The following is a 20,920-nucleotide window of genomic DNA, read 5'->3' as shown; positions in this document are numbered from 1 at the left end:
CTTGTGCCAGGATACGGGACTTGTTCTCTGGGCATCCTGCTTCATCTTTTCGTATTAGGGGTCGATGATGGCCGAGGCGAGTTCGACCAGGGAGTCCTGCTTCCTGCTGCCCCAGACCCTGTAGTGGTCACGGATTTCGACAAGGTTCTTGCAGGCCAAGCCCGTAACACTGAGCGCTTTTACATCGTCTTTGGTATCCACCGTGGCGAACTTGTAGTCAGTGCTGTTGAAAAACCTGTTGAAACAGTCGCAAGGCTCTGTGGCCATGCAGTAGTGGTAGATGAGGACACGATGGCACACGCACAACTGGGCGACGGCAACCTTCTGATCTATGCCGGGACGACCGGCGGTGTATTGGAGGTCGATGCCGACCACCTTGTACTTGTCTCCAGCAAGCAACTGCTCAACGCTGTTGATGTAATCGTCCACCACGGTCGGGTCGATGGTGTACACCACCGAGAGATCCGTCTCCCTCGCGTGGGTCTCCACTCTATGCTCGCCGAACTCCATTGGAGCGCCGCCGGACATCCCTTCTCTATGTGTCGTCGTGGGTGTGCTTGTTGTGTTGTGGGGTGCGATCGAAAGGTTGAAGAGACTAAGCTTATAATGGCCGCGGGAATTAAAGGGGAAGCCGGACGGCCAGGAATATCGGCAGGCCCTGATGGCAGTTCTAATTTGCAGCGCGTAACTCCATCGTGCCGAACGTAACTGCATCGCGTGGCAACGCGCGCGGTGCAACCGCATGCATATGGGGCCCCCGACGTGATTGTGCGCACGCCCAACCGCTGGCAGAGCGCGCGCGAAGGGACGCGAGCAGAGCGCTGCACGGTCGCCTCAAGGAAAAGCTGTCCACAAGCCGAGCGCGCCGACAGACGCGAGCAGAGCGCGCCAATGGACACGACAGAGCGCGTCGCGGTGCCTAACGGTGAGCACAGCGCGCTGCGGCGCCTAACGGCGAGCAGAGCTTGCTGAGGCACGTGAGCAGAGGACGACACAGTGATACGTGGCAAATAAGACGAATTGTGCGAGCGATGTCGGAGACATCAAGCACGAATCATATTAGAGTTGCGTGTGCGATACGTGGCAGACAGTTGATCCATCAGAGCTGTTTGTGATGGAATAAGCCGTGTGTGTTGCGGGAAACGCCTGCTGGTGTATAACCTTAATTTAACCAAGAAAGTGTTAATGCATGTTACAAAAATTGTATAGCTGGAAACTATGTTCAAATACGACTCCAACGATATAATCTATGACGACATGCATTCGTATTTTATTAGTTAAATCCTACTTATAAACCAAGACAGGGTATAGTAGGTAATTAAATCACAAACATTTTTTATTAACTGTATGTGTACGTGTCCTCTCGTCCTCCTCTCGCATGTCTTGTCACCCCGCTGCCGTAGATGGCTTACAGCGCAAGCTTGACAAGCGCCCGGGGGCGTTCTTTTGGCCAAACGATGGCGCCAATGAATCGTCGGTGAGCCCGTTCCCGCGCAAGCTTTCCGCCCAACTCAGTGAAATCCCCCAAAATCCCAATGCTTACTGGCCTGCTATAAAAACCCTCACGGCCGGCGAGTCCTGCGTGGCATTTTCCCCTCCCTCCCTGTAGCTTATTTCGTCTGCTTCTCCCACAATCGCCAATGGCACCGGTCCGTCGTCGTCGCTCAGCCACTCCGCCGTCATCAGAGGACAGCTCCAGCTGGGAGGCTACATTGCGGCGGCGGCGCAGTCCCCGGCGTAGTGTAGTGCGCGTGGCGTCCCTTTTGGGTGTGCGTGGAACACCCACCACACGCTCCGCCGCCGCTGCCCGTCGGCAGCTGTTGCCGGCCACTGTTGCCGCCACACCACCGTCGAAAGCTAGGGCCATCTCCCACTCCGCCGCCACGGCCCGAAGGCGGGAGGTGGCCGTCGTGGCCGCCACCCCACTGCCGGCCACTGTGGCCATCACCCGCTCCGTCATCGCGGCTCGAAGGTGGGAGGTGGTGGTCATGGCCGCCACCCCTTCGTCGGCCACCGTGGCCGCCAGCTCACCGTGGCCGCCAGCCCACCGTCGACCGCCGGGATCATCACCCGCTCCGCCACCGCCGCCCGAAGGAGGGAGGCGGAGGTGGAGGACCGCACGTGCGCCAGCGACCTTGCGCGCTACATCGAGTTCCTGCGGGAGGAGGAGGAGCCCCTCATCGAGCACGCAAAGAGCCTTACCGCAGTCATGGCCGCAGCACACGCCGACGCAGAGGCGAGGAATCAGGAGATCTACGAGCAGTCCGGCCGCTTCGAGAGGGATCGTCTGGAGCGGCAGTGGGCGTTCGAGCTGGAGACCTTCGCTGAACGTGCAAAATCGGTAGGCACCGTATTGCATTTCTCCGGCTCGTCGGTAGGCTCCTCCTCCTCCTCTGCCTCTCACTGAGCGTGATCGGCAGAGGAGAGGCTTCCGGAAGTAGCACAAAGCCCCTCCGTGGTAGTAGTAGTATTTAGGGGCTATTTTGTTCAATTCATCTGACTATAGATGTGTGGTCGAACTGTACAATGTACTTAAAATTAGCTAGTATATATAGTTGAACTAGCTATTTCAGTACGTGGTTGGCAACAATTGGGGAGAAGTTTGGTCGGTTCAGCTGTCGAGTTGAACTGTTTGTATAAATTAAGAACGACTGCTTAATCTATGCTTAATTACTAAATTTTAGTTGCAAAAATTACATACTGCTAATGATTTCTAGCTGCATATTTTGACAAATCGCAGGGTTACAAGGATTCACAAATGGCAACGTTACTAGATCAACAAATGTAAATCTTTCCAGCTTGACAAATGGCAACATACCAAATATGACAGATGCAAATCTTACCAAATTGTTTGTACGTGGTTGCACACGGGTCATCCAGAACAACTGTTTGCGTTGAAGGGATGCACAAATCCTGCGCTGCTCTCACTTTGCATATGGGTGTTCTATCTAAATCGTTTGCGATCAAGAGCTACAGAAATCCTGCTCGGCACATTTCAGTCAAGGTCAAGCAGCTATCTGCATGGTACCTCCTACAACCATTAAAACCAAGACATGTGGCGTCACGTAAATGGTTAACAGAATTTTGGATTTACTAGAATTTAAAAACCAGGCATCTCAATGTTTTGCCGGCAATCAACGGTGCCCTGGTGTTTGAAATTCATGCCCATTTCTTGCATGGGACCTAAGCATGCACCCAAGGACACATATTTGATTTTTCAACCAATTTATATGCACTGGAGCATGTGCATGTAGTTCAAATTTGAATTATGCACATAAATGCATTGAAAACTCAGCTAATGCATAAAAATGTCCAAACGAACCCCGAAAAATCACAAAAATTCACACAACACTCCTGTTGTTCTATGTTGATACGACAAAAAAAATTGAAAGCATAAGAGGCAATGGATATCGTTTCGTCCCCAAAGGTGGGACGTTCCCTACTGAAAACCATCATGCTTGTTGTGAGAAGCTCCGGTTTGTGAGAAGCATATACCCAAACCTGCCCCAAATGGGACAAAATTTGTACCACGGCATGTTGATGCCGCTCCATGATAGCATGCCAAGTTTCATGAATTTCAGACGAGTTTTGGATTTACTAGAATTTAAAAACCAGACATCCCAATGTTTTGCCGGCAATAAACGGTGCCCTGGTGTTCGAAATCCATTCCCATTTCTTGCATGGCACCTAAGCATGCACCCAAGGACACATATTTGATTTTTCAACGAATTTATATGCACTGGAGCATGTGCATGTAGTTCAAATTTGAATTATGCACATAAATGCATTGAAAACTCAGTTAATGCATAAAAATGTCCAAATGAACCCCAAAAATCACAAAAATTCACACAATGCTCCTGCTGTTCTATGTTGACACGAGAAAAAAATTTGAAAGCAATAAGAGGCAATAGATATCGTTTCGTCCCCAAAGGTGGGACGTTCCCTACCGAAAACCATCATGCTTGTTGTGAGAAGCTCCGGTTTGTGAGAAGCATATACCCAAACCTGCCCCAAATGGGACAAATTTTTTACCACAACACGTTGATGCCGCTACATGATAGCATGCCAAGTTTCATGAATTTCAGACGAGTTTCGGATTTACTAGAATTTAAAAACCAGGCATCTCAATGTTTTGCCAGCAATCAACGGTGCCATGGTGTTTGAAATTCATCCCATTTCTTGCATGGGACCTAAGCATGCACCCAAGGACACAGATTTGATTTTTCAACCAATTTATATGCACTGGAGCATGTGCATGTAGTTCAAATTTGAATTATGCACATAAATGCATTGAAAACTCAGTTAATGCGTAAAAATGTCCAAACGAACCCCAAAAAATCAAAAAAAATTCACACAACACTCTAGTTCTTCTATGTTGACACGAGAATTTTTTTGAAAGCAATAAGAGGCAATGGATATCGTTTCGTCCCCAAAGGTGGGACGTTCCCTACCGAAAACCATCATGCTTGTGTGAGAAGCTCCGGTTTGTGAGAAGCATATACCCAAACCTGCCTCAAATGAGACAAAATTTGTACCACAGAATGTTGATGCCGCTCCATGATAGCATGCCAAGTTTCATGAATTTCAGACGAGTTTTGGATTTACTAGAATTTAAAAACCAGGCATCTCAATGTTTTGCCGGCAATCAACGGTGCCCTGGTGTTCGAAATTCATTCCCATTTCTTGCATGGGACCTAAGCATGCACCCAAGGACCCATATTTGTTTTTTCAACCAATTTATATGCACTGGAGCATTTGCATGTAGTTCAAATTTGAATTATGCACATAAATGCATTGAAAATTCAGTTAATGCATAAAAATGTCCAAACGAACCCCAAAAATCACAAAAATCACACAACACTCCCTTTGTTCTATGTTGACACAAGAAAAAAAATTGAAAGCAATAAGAGGCAATGGATATCGTTTCGTCCCCAAAGGTGGGACGTTCCCTACCGAAAACCATCATGCTTGTTGTGAGAAGCTCCGGTTTGTGAGAAGCATATACCCAAACCTGCCCCAAATGGGACAAAAATTTTACCACGGCATGTTGATGCCGCTACATGATAGCATGCCAAATTTCATGAATTTCAGACGAGTTTTGGATTTACTAGAATTAAAAACCCAGGTATCTCAATGGTTGCGGCCGAGTGACGGTGGCAGAGTGTTTGAAATTCATTCCCATTTCTTGCATGAGACCTAAGCATGCAACCAGGGACACACATTTGATTTTTCAATAAGTTTATATGCACTGGAGCATGTGCATGTAGTTCAAATTTGAAGCACTGTCGGTTAATGTATAAAAATGTACAAACGAACCCTTAATAATTCCAATTTTTTTGACGACACACCTATAGTTGCATGTTCGCTGCAGATAAAAGTTCTAACAATTAAAGCACCATCCTTTGTAGCTATGACCCCATTACGTAATTCAAATGATCAAGACGATAAATCAAGTAGATCGCACACAGTTTATTATCACCAACCGTGTGAGATGCAGCACAAAATATCTTGGAGCACCGTCGGTGTATAGTACGCCCATGCCTTACGACAGAAGGTGCGGCGGCTACAGTCCACAGCCGGCGTGTCAAGCACACTAGCTAGCTCACTCCCCAAATATCATTTCACTGTTCATTCGTCGCCGGTGAAAGATGGGGACGTGGACCCATGTCATGGGGGCAACTTTGGCGGCCCACTCTGGCGAGAGCGCGGCCGCAGCCGCCAGGCGCGTGCTAACAAGCTTCGTGAGGGCGACCGCAGTCTGCGTCTGGGCGGCCAAGGCAGCCCAAACGGCCGCTGTTGCTTCTCAGGCGGCAGCAACAGCATCTGCCTCGGGGATAGCAACTGGCGAGAGCGGCACAGCAGCTGTCCGTTCCGCAGGGCGGCCTTAGCCCTGCTGGAGGCCGCCCACTACCACGTCGAGGATGTCCACACCCAGGTCGTGGCGGTCACCGCACAAATCGAACGAAGCTTCTCCGACAACGGTCGGCAACCCACGGCCGAAGAGCTGGCAATCGCCGAGAGAGTTCGAGCAGCCGTCCGTTCCTGCGCAGCATACCTTGCCACGATGGAGCCCGCCAGAGCCCACATGGCGTCCGCCCACGCCCAGCTCATGGCGGCCTTTTCTGAAGTTATGGCTGATACGGATGGCGAGATGCTTGCCGAGTATGGTGCAATTGATGCCATGGAACCCCTTCCCAGGAGACCGTCGGGCGCGAGCTGGACATGGAGGCGGCGTCGGAGATCGACGAGCACCAGCCGTAGTAGTACTCTTTGTTTTGTTTAATTAAGCGCGCCAGTCTTTAATTTGTTAGAGTAATGTTTAGGTCAGTTAGCTCTGTTTAATTACTGAACTTGCTCGATTAAGAAGTTAGTCTCCTTCGTGTACCCAAATTATGCAATGACGTGGATGACCACTGTAACCAGGGAAATTCGAACCAAATTTTTTGACATTCAAACTCAACACACATGGGTTAAGCTATCTGAATCGTTTGTGATGTTCACATATCGTACACAGTTCTGAATAAGGGACCGTGTCTGATGACACTTTGCGCGCCAGTTTTTTGGCTGAAGCGATTCCAAATTTTCGGCTTCCGCGGAAATATCTACCTCCCCGCCCCCTCCCCCTTACCAAAATCCACATTTCCCCTCTTTCCGCCTTCCTTTCCAAGTTGAAACCTTCACTCCTTGCTTGCAGCACCGCCGCCTCCTCGCCGGTGACCCTCCTTCACGCTCCTGGGCCTCGCCTATCCAGGCAGGTAATCCACACCCGACCCCCATCCTCCTCCTTCTTCCACATCCCACATGCCTCTACCGCCGACGCGAGCGCGACACCTTCCACCCAAATCACCGACCCCTCCACCAAATAAGCGCCGACCTAAGCCATGGTGCACGCAGTATAGCCAGGACCTCAAGGAGCATTTGGCAGCGGAGAAGCAAATCGCGGCCGCACGCGCGGATGAGGTCGCGATGGCTGCCATTCATGCCAACCCCCAGATCTAGAAGGAGCACCTTGCCATTTGCTAGCTACGCCGGTTAAGCATGCTCATTTTACCCGTTGCGTGTGCTGCTCCTGCCTTTCCTTCACAAATTCTAGTGAATTGTGCTATCTAATTTTACTATGCAATCTGTTGCTCTAGTGTATATGTTCTATATGTCATGCAATGTGGTGCTCACTTATTAACTATTTTGTTATTAGTTGTCGTCTTCAGTTAACTGTTTGGTTCAATTCTGCAAATGTGATGTTCAATTCTTCAGGCTGCAATTTTGTATTGTCTTCCATGTGAGAAATAAATCGAATTTATCTTTACAAAATTGTGGGTGCATTCTGTTATTGTATACCATGTGAGGAATAAATTGAATTTGGCTATAGTAAATACATGAGAAACAAATACAATTGCTACAATTGGCTGTAGTTAACTGTTTGGTTAACTGTCTGATATTCTATTAGGAGTATGTTATATTGTGCAATTTGGTGCTCAGTTAATGTTTGGTTCATTTGTTGTGGTGTTTAGTTAACTGCTTGGTTCAATGTTATATTGTGCAATGTGGTGCTTAGTTAATATTTGGTTCATTTTTTGTGGTGTTTAGTTAATTGCTTGGTTCAATTCTGCAACGATGTCCAATTGTCGTGGGTAGAATTTTGTATTGTTGTGCATGTGAGGAATAAATCGAATTTGGCTGCACTTAATACATGAGAAACATATACAAGTGTTATATTTCCTAGTTCTTAATCATGCTTGGTTTGGGTAAATGGATTTTCCCTGTGGCTTGAATTAATCTGATGAATCTGTAATGTGATTATTTTTCATCAACATATTTTACTGATAGCATGCGAACCCTTACTTAACCTGATGACTAACTACCTTATATGTGTTGCAGGGAAACAATGGGAAGCACTGAGGTTTACAGTCGAGGTTAGCACGTGCGTAGTCCGTTGTCTAATAGCACATTATTGTGCAATTGCAGGAACCATTCTAATATTTAGGTTTTTAACAATTTGGTCTTGCACATGTAGGTCCTGCTGTCAGAGGTTTTGACCCACTGTTCGACCCTTTTTGCATATGGGGAAATGAGTTGTCCATGAATATCAGTCAAGTCAAGAAACTCAGAAAGATTGTTAGGATAAAGAAATTAGCGACAAAAAAAACAAGATCTTTGTCTGCACAATGAAGAAGACATCAGTTCACTACAGGATGGTACTAACTATTATACCTTGCCTTTTTAATTCCTTTGCCCCATTTCCAATATAGAGACGATATTTATGCACATCCTTGTTTTCAGGCCTTTCCAAAGCAGTTCACTAATGATTACCTCTCAAACCATCTGTATGGTCAGGAGGCGAGGAAGGTATTCATACAACACCCACGGTTCAATATTGAAGTGTTCCTGAAGACGACGAAGGATGGACGGTCAATCATCCACCGGAACTGGCCTAAAGTTACAAAGACCTTCAACATCAATGAAGGCTCAATATTCGCCTTCTGCTTCAGCAGTTTTCCAGATGAGATACATCTGTCTATGTACCGTCTATGATGCTAATTTCGAAAGGTTATAGATGTTGCATGTGAAACTTGGTCCTGGTGTAGTTGTGTAATGGGGTAGCTGAGTGCTGAAGCTATATGATGCTGTACTCTAATGTATTTAAATTATGAAAATGAAATATATTGTGTGCTTAATATGAACTGTCAATTAGATTAATAAATGGATTATGAATAATCGGATAATTAGCATGCTAGTGGTGAATTAGCCTGCTAATTGGGTTTTGCTATTGCAAACAGTTGTTGAAAAAATACCGTGGGCGATGATCTCAGGCAATGCGCACAGTTCCTAGGAATGAACCATGTTGGATCAATAAACAATCACACACGACTTTCTCTTGAAAACTGTTTGTGTTAGGCCACCTTGCGCAAACGTTTACCACATGAAAACTGTGTGTGATGGACAGCCTTTGCCACACAGTTTCTTCCACGGAACGGTGTGATATATTCAATAACGCAAGCGATTTAACGGGAAAACTTGTGTGTGATGTACCTGTGAACGGAAACGTTTTCCTTCGAGCGTCTGTGTGGGATGTATGGACGAACGGAAACGTTTAGCGGGGACTAACTGTGTGGGATGTACTTGCGACCGGAAACAATTTCGCCGTATAATTGTATTTCTTTAGCTATATTGTACGTATTTCCGTATTTGAGCGCTCGCCGGTCGCACACGACCTCATTTTGCCGAACGTGTGTGCCAGGAGGGCATATCCCCGACGGTTTTTGGGTCGTGTGGGAAGGACCCCCCTATCGCCCACACTCACTTGGAGACGGTTCCAAATGCCGTCGCAGAAAGGGGTTTTAAACCGTTTGTTTAGGAGCTCGATGTACTAGTGATACAACAGATACAAACAGTACCATCCGTTGACAGTCATCACATCAGCGCCAGTAGGCTCGCGTGGTCATCGGCTGTGGTCATCGAATGTCGCATCGCAACATCGAGCCGGTTCCCCGTCGCAGCAAGCGGTGCACCCCCATGGTCACCACTCGTTGCGGCACGCGGACGCCGTCGTAGCACCTGGCTACAACAGATACAAACGGTACAATCCGTTAACAGTCATCACATCAGGGCCGGTAGGCTCGTGTGGTCACCGGTTGTGGTCGTCGAATGTCGCATTGCAACATCAAGCCTGTTCCCCGTCGTAGCAGGCGGTGCACCCCCACGGTCACCACTCGTTGTGGCACACGGACGACGTCGTAGCACCTGGCCATTGCGGTCACACGGGGTTATCACCGTTGTAGCACCCGACCGGTGAGTTCACACGGGGTTATCGCCATTGTAGCACCCGACCGTTGTGGTCACACGGGGTTATCACCGTTGTAGCACCCGGCCGTTGCGGTCACACGGGGTTATTCTCGTTGTAGCACCCAGCCGTTGCGGTCACACGGGGTTATCGTTGTTGTAGCACCCGACCGTTGCGGTCACACCGGGTTATCGCCGCTGTAGCACCCGGCCGTTGCGGTCACAAGGGGTTACCGTCGACGCCAAACTAGGCCACCATCACAGCTCGCCGCTCTAATGGTTCCAGCATGCGGCACAGTCACCCTCAGAGCTCGTCGCTTATACGTCCATTTTGCATCATGTTTTCTTACTGTTATTTATAATGTTTTTATCCATAATAATTCTTTTTGGAGTAATTCTAATGCCTTTTATCTCATAATTTGCAAGGTACACTCAAAGAGGGAGTATTCCGACAGCTGGAAATCTGGACCTGGAAAAGCTACGTTAGGCTACCTATTCTGCATAACTCCAAACAAGCTGAAACTTCACGGAGATTTTTTATGGAATATTTAAGGAATATTGGAGCAAATAACTACCGGAGGGCCCACCAGGTGGGCACAACCCACCTGGGCGCGCCAGGGAGCCCAGGCGCGCCCTGGTGGGTTGTGCTCACCTAGGTCCACCTCCGGTGCCCATCTTCTGGTATATAGGTCATTTTGACCTAGAAAAAATAAGGAGAGGACTTTCGGGACGGAGCGCCGCTGTCTCGAGGCGGAACTTGAGCAGGAGCAGTTTTGCCCTCCGGTGGAGCGATTCCGCCGGGGGAACTTCCCTCCCGGAGGGGGAAATCATCATCATCATCATCATCACCAACAACTCTCCCATCTTGGGGAGGGCAATCTCCATCAACATCTTCAACAGCACCATCTCATCTCAAACCCTAGTACATCTCTTGTGTTTAATCTTGTTACCGGAATTATAGATTGGTGCTTGTGGGTGACTAGTAGTGTTGATTACATCTTGTAGTTGATTACTATATGGTTTATTTGGGGGAAGATTATATGTTCAGATCCATTATGCTATTTAATACTCCTCTGATCATGAGCATAATTATCATTTGTGAGTAGTTACTTTTGTTCTTGAGGTCATGGGAGAAATCATGTTGCAACTAATCATGTGAATTTGATATGTGTGTTCGATATTTTGATAGTATGTATGTTGTGATTCCCTTAGTGGTGTCATGTGAACATCGACTACATGACACTTCACCATATTTGGGCCTAAGGGAATGCATTGTGGAGTAGCAATTAGATGATGGGTTGCGAGAGTGACAGAAGCTTAAACCCCAGTTTATGCGCTATTCCGTAAGGGACCGATTGGATCCAAAAGTTTAATGCTATGGTTAGAATTTATGCTTAATACTTTTCTCGTAGTTGCGGATGCTTGCGGGAGGGTTAATCATAAGTAGGAGGTTTGTTCTAGTAAGAATAGCACCTAAGCACCGGTCCACCCACATATCAAATTATCAAAGTAGCGAACACGAATTAAACCAACATGATGAAAGTGACTAGATGAAATTCCCGTGTACCCTCAAGAACGCTTTGCTTATCATAAGAGACCGTTTTGGCCTGTCCTTTGCATCAAAAGGATTGGGCTACCTTGCTGCACTTTTGTTACTAATATCGTTACTTGCTCATTACAAATTATCTTGCTATCAAACTACTCCGCTACTTACAATTTCAGCACTTGCAGACATTACCTTACTGAAAACTACTTGTCATTTCCTTCTGCTCCTTGTTGGGTTCGACACTCTTACTTATCGAAAAGAGCTACAATTGATCCCTTATACTTGTGGGTCATCAGTCGCCCAGCCGGTTCCAGCATGGCGAGACAACCGTAGCAGCTTGCCGCTCTCCCGGTTGCAGCATGGCACGATAATCATTGCGGCTCGCGGCCATGCCGGTTCCAGTTCGCTTCTGTGCCTGGTTGTAGCATGGAATGACCATCCTCACAGCTCGCCACACTCCCGGTTCCAACATGACAGGACTACCGTCGCAGCGTGCCTCCTTGCCGGTTTCAGCATGGCGTGATCATCGATGCACACTACTAGGGAAAACCCTAGCAGTAGCATGGGTATTTTGCCTATCAGTAGCGCGGATGCCGCACTACTGATAAGGCGCTACGGCTAACAAGTAGCAGTAGCGCGTGTCATCCAACACTACTGCTATACATGGCTAGTAGTAGCAAGGTTTGGTGCAAAGCGCTGCTGCTAATATCTGCAGTGCTTTTTATCAGGAAGCGCTACTGGTATGGGAGCGCTACTGCTAACTTTATTCCCCTTGCTACTGCTAGTTTTATTAGTTTCTGTTTTTTCTGCATATTTGTTTTGTATTTTAACAGGCTTTATACAATAATATTTAGCATATCATACACATACAAATGTAACCATAGCATATACATACAAATAGTCTCATCAAATCATGTCATCATCATAATCGTCATCCAACACAAAGTGGTCTCTCGTCATCATCTCGAAAATAGCGATACAAGTCTCGATTACTTGCAACTACATCGTTTTTTTGAGGGACAATGGACAGTGAGGGCACCCCCTCACTGACTTTTATATTTATGCCGGGGAACACAAAGTTACACAAAGGAGTTTACATGGGTATAGAGAAAGGGAGAGACCCTATACACAGGTATAAGGAGGGGTACAAGTGCATTGTAACAGCGCACTACACAGAAGGGTCGTTTGGGCCGACCACTAGCTCAATAAAAGGCCATAGGGCTTCCTTCACATGATGCTTCATCATTCCAAAATCATTTCGAAATCTCTGGCGCCATCCATTCCTCGTGGGGGCGATCCCTCTAAAGTGCTTGTTGTTACACTCTTTCCAGATGCTCCAAGCCGCTACAATGAAGATTTCCATGAACATGGGTTGCGTCCAGACCTCGTTCGCCGCATGTAGCAGTTGCAGCCTGTTGCCAGTCGCCGGCCATGAGATCCCCAACTCCCCCCAACACAGCTTACTGAAATCACACTCGAAAAAAAGATGTTCAACCGTTTCCTCCAGGCTGGTTGAACAAAGCAAGCAAGAGTAGTCATCATCTCTGAGCTTCATGCTTTTCCTCTTCAATAAGTTGCGTGTGTTCAACCTATCAGCCAACAGGAGCCATGCAAAGACTTTCCATTTGTTTGTGCACTTGGATTTCCATATCCACTCGAAACCCTTATCCGCCACTTCATCGCGAAAGCAGTGGAGGTAAAATTTGCTTGGCTGAAATCCTTCAGCACCCCAAACACATCTCCAGGTGTCTCTGTTGCCTGCCAGTTCCATATCGGCCAGACTGGTTTGAAGATCATGCAGATCACCTCTGGCCTGGATCGAAAGTGGGAGGCTGAAGTTTTGTCCAAGGGCAGGCGCCGTCAGAAGTTCACGCATAGACACGTCCTCATTCATCGCGAACGAGTACAAATGGGGGTGATTGTCTGAAAGAATGGCATCGTGCCACAGGTCCTTCCAGAAGAGGACTGTGCTACCATCCCCCACTTGCACCGTTGTGACAGCACGGTAGATCGGCGATAGCTGCATCACGTCGCGCCACCAGAACGAGCCACACGGGTCGCTTGCATGCGGTATGGAGTCCACATAGTATGCCGACCAAACCAGATTGACCCACGGCAAATCTATTCGATTGTAGAATTTATGTAGCATCTTTAGGAGCAGGCCCTGGTTTTGAATCTTGAGGTCGATCACTCCTAGCCCGCCCTTATTTTTGGAACGGCAAACCATCTCCCATGCAGCCAGGGAGACGGCCTTTGTCCCCTCATCCGAACTTTTTGCCCAGAGGCAATATCTCCGGAGTTTATCAAGATGCCCAAGAACTCTAGGCAGGATCTTGATGGAACACATGGCGTATATCGCGAGAGATGTGATCACCGAATTGACCAACGTGAGCTTTGATCCAAGATCCAGCAAAGCGGCTGCCGAAGAGAGCTTACGCTCAACCGAAGCAACGAGGGGCATGAGGTCAGTCACAGTCGGGCGTGTAGTGCCCATGGGCAACCCAAGGTACGTGAACGGCATGGTTCCTATCGCACAGTCGAAGATCTGAGCAAGCCTCGAGGTTGCTTCTGTAGAAGAATTAACAGTAATCAAGGTTGATTTTTGGAAGTTGATGCTCAGGCCCACCGACGCCGCATAGTCCTGCAGGATGCTTTTGATCGTTTTAGCTTGAGAGAGGTCAGCGGGCATCACCAGGATCGTATCATCGGCGTACTGAATGACGGGGTAGTCACTGTCAGTCATAGGGATAGGGAGCTGAAGGGCTCCGGCCCGATACGCGTCGTTAATAGCTGCTTGCAAGAGATCCGCCGCCAATACGAAGATGAGCGGGGAAAGAGGATCACCTTGACGCACACCTCTGAAACAGAAGAATTGCCTACCCGGAGTCCCATTGAGGAGGATCGCAGACGTGGCCGTCGAGAACAGACATTTAATCCATCCGAGCCAATGATCATCAAATCCCATGCATTCCATAATCTCCAACATGGGGGCATGTTCGATGGTATCGAATGCCTTGGCGAAATCAAGCTTCAAAATAGCCACCTCTCTCCCCGAGGACTGACATTGGTGTATGAACTCGAACGCCCATGCCCCGCAATCCTGTATAGATCTCCCTTTCAGGAAGCCGCACTGGTTACGGTGTATGATCTTGAGGATGACACGCTGTAGGTGATTTGCTAGTAGTTTGGTTAAAATCTTAAGGCAGCAGTTCAAGAGAGTTATTGGGCGATAGTCATTCGCTGCCTCTGGCGATTGGGTTTTCGGGATGAGAGTAATGAAACCAGAGTTCAAGCTCTTGAGATCAAGGTTACCTGCATGGAAATCAGAGCACAGGCGATAGAAATCCTCTTTGATAATATGCCAGCATGATTTTATAAAACTGCCATTGAAACCGTCAGGTCCGGGTGCACGGTCTCACGGCAATTCCTTGACCACTTGGTCAATCTCATTGCGTGTGAAAGGGCTCGACAAGGCTTGTAACCCCTCCACTTTCTTGATGATTCTCCGCAGGTCAAAACGCATGTCAGTCCGACTGGATCGCCCCAGTCTTTCTTTGTACGTCTGAAAGAGTACTGCCTCATTTCCCACATGATCATGGATAATCGAATCATCAGGCAAACGCAGCGATGCAATGCTGTTCCTTCTAAATCTCTTTGTCGCTACTCTGTGGAAGAACTTGGTGTTGCCATCACCATACTTGAAGTATCTGATGGTACATCGCTTTTTCCAGTACAGCTTCTTGCACTCCAACAAGTGAAGAAGATGCTTTTTCAAAATCTCCCTAAAGTTAGCTTCAGGGATAGACAGTCCCCTCCTCTCTTCTAGCCCATCAATCTCTAACAGGGTTTTGTTACAGTTTTCAATTAGGCCGGACAACTTAGAGATCTTCCTACTCCATTGTTTCAGATCGTATCGCAAGTTTTTAAGTTTTTTGCATAGGGTCGCGGCAGCATTCGGGGCATAACAGTGTCTGTTCCACGAGCGATGGACCACATCAAAAAAACCAGGCTGCCCGATCCAAAAATCCTCAAAACGAAATATCTTGGATTTTGGAATCTTGGACTGGATGCAAACATAGTAGGGTACATGATCTGATGTGGGTTTACCCAATGGTAACACAACAGTGTTCGGGTATTTAACTGCCCAATCGACCTAAGTGAAGTGCCAGTCGAGTTGTTCGAGCAGGGGGTTATTTTGCATATTACTCCACGTGAACGATCACCCTTTGATTGTTAGTTCTACCAACGACTGCCTGCGGATGAATTCATTGAAGATCAACATGTCATTAGCATCCCCACCCCCCGATTACGATTGTCCGGTGCTCTGATGAAGTTAAAATCACCCATGAGGAGCCAGTCATCACCACGTGGTATATCAATATCGAACAACCACGAAACAAACAGCGCTCTATTCGGATCTACACAAGGACCATACACATTGGCCAGTGTCCACGAATCGGCGGATTGAGTAGAAGTAAGTCTGACGCCAAGAGCAAAAGATTCAGAGAACACCGGGACACCAGTGAATACTGAACTCATCCACATAATGATTAAGCCCCCGGACGCACCGGAGGAGGGCACCCAAGCAAACATATCGAACTTTTTAGGGCAGAAAAGTTTAACAAACGAAGCATCAAAAGAGGGATGCTTAGTTTCTTGAAGGCAAACTACGGAACAACCACTAACATCGATTGCATTATGGATCGCTAGCTGTTTCTTCTCGGAATTGATCCCTCATACGTTCCAACAAAGGATATTCCACTGTTTATTGGGTGGCATTGAAGCTAGGGGTTCTCCTTCCCCTCCCCACGAACAGGTGCCATGAGTTTCTGAGAGGTGAGGTCATCAGGCGGCACTCCACACATGACATTGCCCACATACTGCAGCTGGTGGATTGGCGTCAGCGGCGGCAAGTCATCGGTGGTGCTAGCCAGCGGGTTCAGAACGAGCTTGACACATGGAGCAGTTGCCTTAGAAGAACAAGCAATTGATGGCGCCCCCTGGGCTTGACTTTGGATTGCGTCTTCCTCACATCAGTGACCTGTGGCACTTTAAAACCATCATACCTCGTGGATCGACTACTACGGCGCAGCCTAGCCGTGTCAATCGGAGCTTTCTCTCCCACCAACATGTTCTTGAAATAATCAGACCCCTTAGCAGCAGCACAAAGTTCAGTGTCGGCATGTTCCAAGAACACATGAGTCTGTGATGAGTAGAGACAGTCCTCTTGCATCAGAGTGTCAGATCCAGCACTGAGCATAGGGATCTGATGGGCAAACTCCACCCATGCTTCAGCTGATATGAAGATGGGGCCAGAAAAACGGTAGAGGAGATCATTCATGTGAAGAAAATTGTCTCCTGCAGTACACCTTTCCTGAATGATAGCCCCTGTGACAGCCAGGAGAAAAGCGCGGGGGTTGGGCGGCAGAGTCCCATGATTCAGATTCTGGCCAGGTGTGTCAGGTGCAGCGAGACATCGAGTGAACCTGCCAAAGGAGATCAGCCAGAGGAACTCCAGAAAAGACAAACCTTCCTCTATCTGAATCTGCACAGCGTGTGGACTGCCTGTAGCTCGAACAAACTGCATGCCAGAAGACTGTCGACCATGGACCAGGGTGTCAGCTGCTTCTTCGATATCAGAGTAAACCGACCATTCATCTTGCGGATCATCAGTGGTATTGCTCTCCTGCTCCACCCCATCCATGAGGGAAGGGCCAGTATACTGAAACAAGGCGCGAAGAATGATTCCACTGAAAGGTTGTGGTGCAGCTGGCCACACACCCCAACCGTCCGACTGCATCTGCTGCTGCTGTGAAGCCTGCTGCTCCCAAGCAGCGTCAATTTGCTGCTGCATCAGCTGTTGGTGCTCCAGTGTCCACTGTTGCGCAGCTGTCAGGTATGGCAACTCAAAGGGGTGGGGGGAAGCATTCATGGGAGGTGATCATCTTCATTACCAACAAGGCCAGGTATAGTATCTCTTCCATTAAGCACATAGACAGGGACTGACCAAGATCGACCCATGCTTGGCAAAGTGCCAATCCTCTTTACCACCAGACTATGGGGCACCTGCGCAATGTTACTAAGGATCACACGAACCAGCACACACTCCTTGTTCTGCCCCGGCCTGTGCCAAAGATCCAGCTTGCCAAAACAGGACATTGCTTTGTTAATGTAGTGATCAGTCTGATAGTCCATAGGAAAGGCTAAGAATAAGACCCAGGCTACATACTGGAACGGGCACTGGCGCATGTTTTCACCCTCGTCGTGAGGTACAAAAGAGAAAGTCATAAAATCATCAACAGGATCTAACTGGTGCGGGCTTTCTAGAATGAACTGATCTCTGAGAGCAACATCCACAAACGCCACCATCCCCACCCCAATCGGATAAACAAAAGCATCGGGTACTTCAAGATGGAAATCCTCAACCATGATGCGGACAATCTCATTGAGAACTAGCTGTTTCTGATGGTCAGGAACCGGGGGTGTGACGGTGACTAGAGCATACCTCTCATGGCTGAGTGGCGGGTCATCCACCACAATCATATTGCGCGCCAAGCGATGCTCCGGTCCGCGCTCGATCTGCGCTCCCATCGGCACAAACTGGAACGGCCTGATGGGGAAGTTAGCCATGGCGGTGGAGGGTGAGGCGTTCGTCACAGCCGGAGGAGGCGATGTGCAAAGCAGGGGAATGGCTCTCTGCTCGTTGGCTGGCAGGGGTGGTGGAATAGGGAACTGGTGCTGAGCTTGGAGCGGAATCGTCAGGCCAATCGTGTTGGTGGGGGAGGGCCCATCGTCAGTCACTATACGTTTGGGACGCCAAATCTTTTTACCCTTAGGAAGGTGGGATTTACGTCCGCATGGCAGCGCTGTTGAGTGGGGCAGGGAGTGCAGGGAATCAGTGGTGGTGATCGCCTCCCGGTCCAGCTTCTTTCTTTGCCAAAATAATCGTGCAATATTTTTGGAATCACAGCGCTGCACGACATGACCCATCAACTTGCATTTGGAACACCAAAGAAGGCCAGGACACCCAATACGATCATGGGCCAAACTGTTGCAGATGGTGCAATTTGGCGATGCTGGGCCCTTTGGCCGGTGAATACATAAGCAAGCCCGCTCAAAGTTATGGCATGAACCGCAAAGTTTAGCATGGCAATTAGATGATGTGTGACCCTGTGCAAAACAACGGGAACATTGACCCAAGATCTCGAAAATGATCTCCGAGGAAGGGAGATCATTTAATCCAAAGATCTGTCGGATACTGGTCTCCTCATAATTAGCCTGCCTTAAGCCTAAGATCTCCTCCAAAATGTGTGGGGGAATGTTGCACCAATTGCGTGCATTGCGATTCTTGCCAAAATATATTTTGGTAGTGAAATTATGATTCTCCAGGGATAGCGGAAATTCCAAACAACCAAATTGTAAGGTTTCCTTGTTCAGAGTTGCACTCGAAGGAGGATCATCATGAACATGACCAAGACCATGATCATCCTGATGAGAGGATACATCATCAAAAGAACGTAGCAAGTTGGTTGAGATGTGCTTGGAGAAACCGAATTTCGCCAACTCCTGCCGAGATGAATCATCCTTGGCCGCACTTTGCTCAAGAAAGCCAAGAGGATGGCGAACAGCCTTGGGTAACCGTGAGCCAATTGCCTGGATTTCATGTGACGTGCTCCATCCATATGGACCATTAAAAGGAGCAATCCAAGGCTGTTTAAACAGGCCAAAATGGCACACAAAATCTGGCCAAACTCTATCCCTTAGGGCATAGATAAAGTGACCCACCTTGTTTGAGGCCACAGAAAACCGAAAGCTTTGTGCTCCAATATGAACAACATTGAATCCAGACGCATTCCCTCCAATGCAACATTGGAGTGCCAAACCAACGGAGTCACAAGATAGGGGAAAGGAGCTAGAAGAGAAGGTGACCACCAAGAAAAACTCCTTGGAGATAGGTGAAGGGGAGAAATGGACCGAAGATTTGAACCGTCGACGAACCTGTTCCTCGACCTTGAGGCCGGGGTTGAAATCCCAATGGAGGAGCCCGTCCATGGTGTAGAAGGAGAGGTCATGGCCACCGGAGTTGGAGGAGTTCGCCGTGGGTGGAGGTGGAGGTGGGGGTGGGGGTGGAGGCCCAAGGGCCAAGGAGCAGGTGGTGATCGGCAACCGTCACCTGGGTAAACTGTTGTGTCCCATCCATCTAAACAATGATATACGCGAGAAGAGCTATCACTATGAGTGAGAGCGGAACTATGCAGTACATGAGTTCGTATCCCTCTCTCGCATTAGCGTGAACCTAAACTAACTACTGGCTATCGCTCGGAAACCGGAAACCGGTACACTTGGGCCTGACACTCCGACCACTCGTCGTATACTCCTGGCGTAGCACTTCTTCGCCATCGATGATCTATGCACCTGCATCGTCACATGAGTCGATGATATGCAACATATATAGTTGAGCAACAGAAAGAGACACACTTGGCAAAAATAGAGGCAACATATCATAAGCATAAATAACAAAGTTCATCGTACCCAAAATGCCCTAACTAGAGTGATCTTCGCTAGTCGAGGAGGACAGTTTAATTACATCACAAATAAAGTTTCGTCGTGCATAACTCAAAGTTTCGTCATACAGAAAGTATGGACTAAACGGACACATTGTCATATATCAACAAGCACTCCAACATGTCGTGCCATCCATCCAAGTCAGGGAGATAGTCCCCGAGCTTAGTGAAAGGCTTCAGGTCGAGACGCTGAGCGGCTACGCGTGTTCGGACGTCTTCCCGCGACATTTGTCCTTCTTCGTAGAACATCCCTGCTTTTTGACGACCTCCTTCATGATGATTTGGGCAAGTTCGCGCTGGATGTGATAGAACTCAGCTCGAAGTCGATGATCCTCGATATCTCCTAAGTTCTTTGCCCATTGCAAAATATGGGCATCGCCGGATCTAGGTGACATGCGAAGGTTCTGGTGATCCCGTCTGTACTCCAGCATGTGGTGTAGGACATAAAATCCATCATTAAGAGAATCACTCGGTTGCTGGATGCAGCAGAAGTCGGTCTTATGGCCGAAGGCGGGCCTGCCGTCCCTTTTCTTCTTGTCCTTGACCTCTCGACCCCGCACACCATAGTAAAACATAGCATTGTCGAGAACAGACTTGATGTGGGTGTAATCCTTTTTGTTAATGTTCTTCGACGAGTCCAAGTAAAGAGCGTGGGAGTATCGGGGGTAGAGGATGATGAGGACGGCGCGCCCGGCGCTGCGCAAAATGAGTACACCTCAAATTAATTAGCCTCGATCGTGCAAATGAATGATTGAAATCGAAGGAAGGATATCCGTGCGGTTGACTTACAGGGGATGATAAGGCACGAGAATCGCCTCCTTGTCCTTATTGGCAAGCATGAAATTGGCGATGTATTCCCTTGCGTATTCACGGTGCTCTGCGCAGACTCCCAAGAAGCCCTCGTGCATGAAGTACGGGCCAGCGACACAGATATGAGGTATCTGCTCAACCCTGATGAGGTAGTTCATGTGCAAGGCATAAAGGCGGACAAACGTAAAATCCACCTTCTTCAAGTGAAACATGTCGAAGA

Source organism: Aegilops tauschii, chromosome 5 (genome assembly GCF_002575655.3).
Source record: "Aegilops tauschii subsp. strangulata cultivar AL8/78 chromosome 5, Aet v6.0, whole genome shotgun sequence".
In the NCBI taxonomy this organism is placed as follows: Eukaryota; Viridiplantae; Streptophyta; class Magnoliopsida; order Poales; family Poaceae; genus Aegilops; species Aegilops tauschii.
This window is presented reverse-complemented; position numbering follows the sequence as displayed.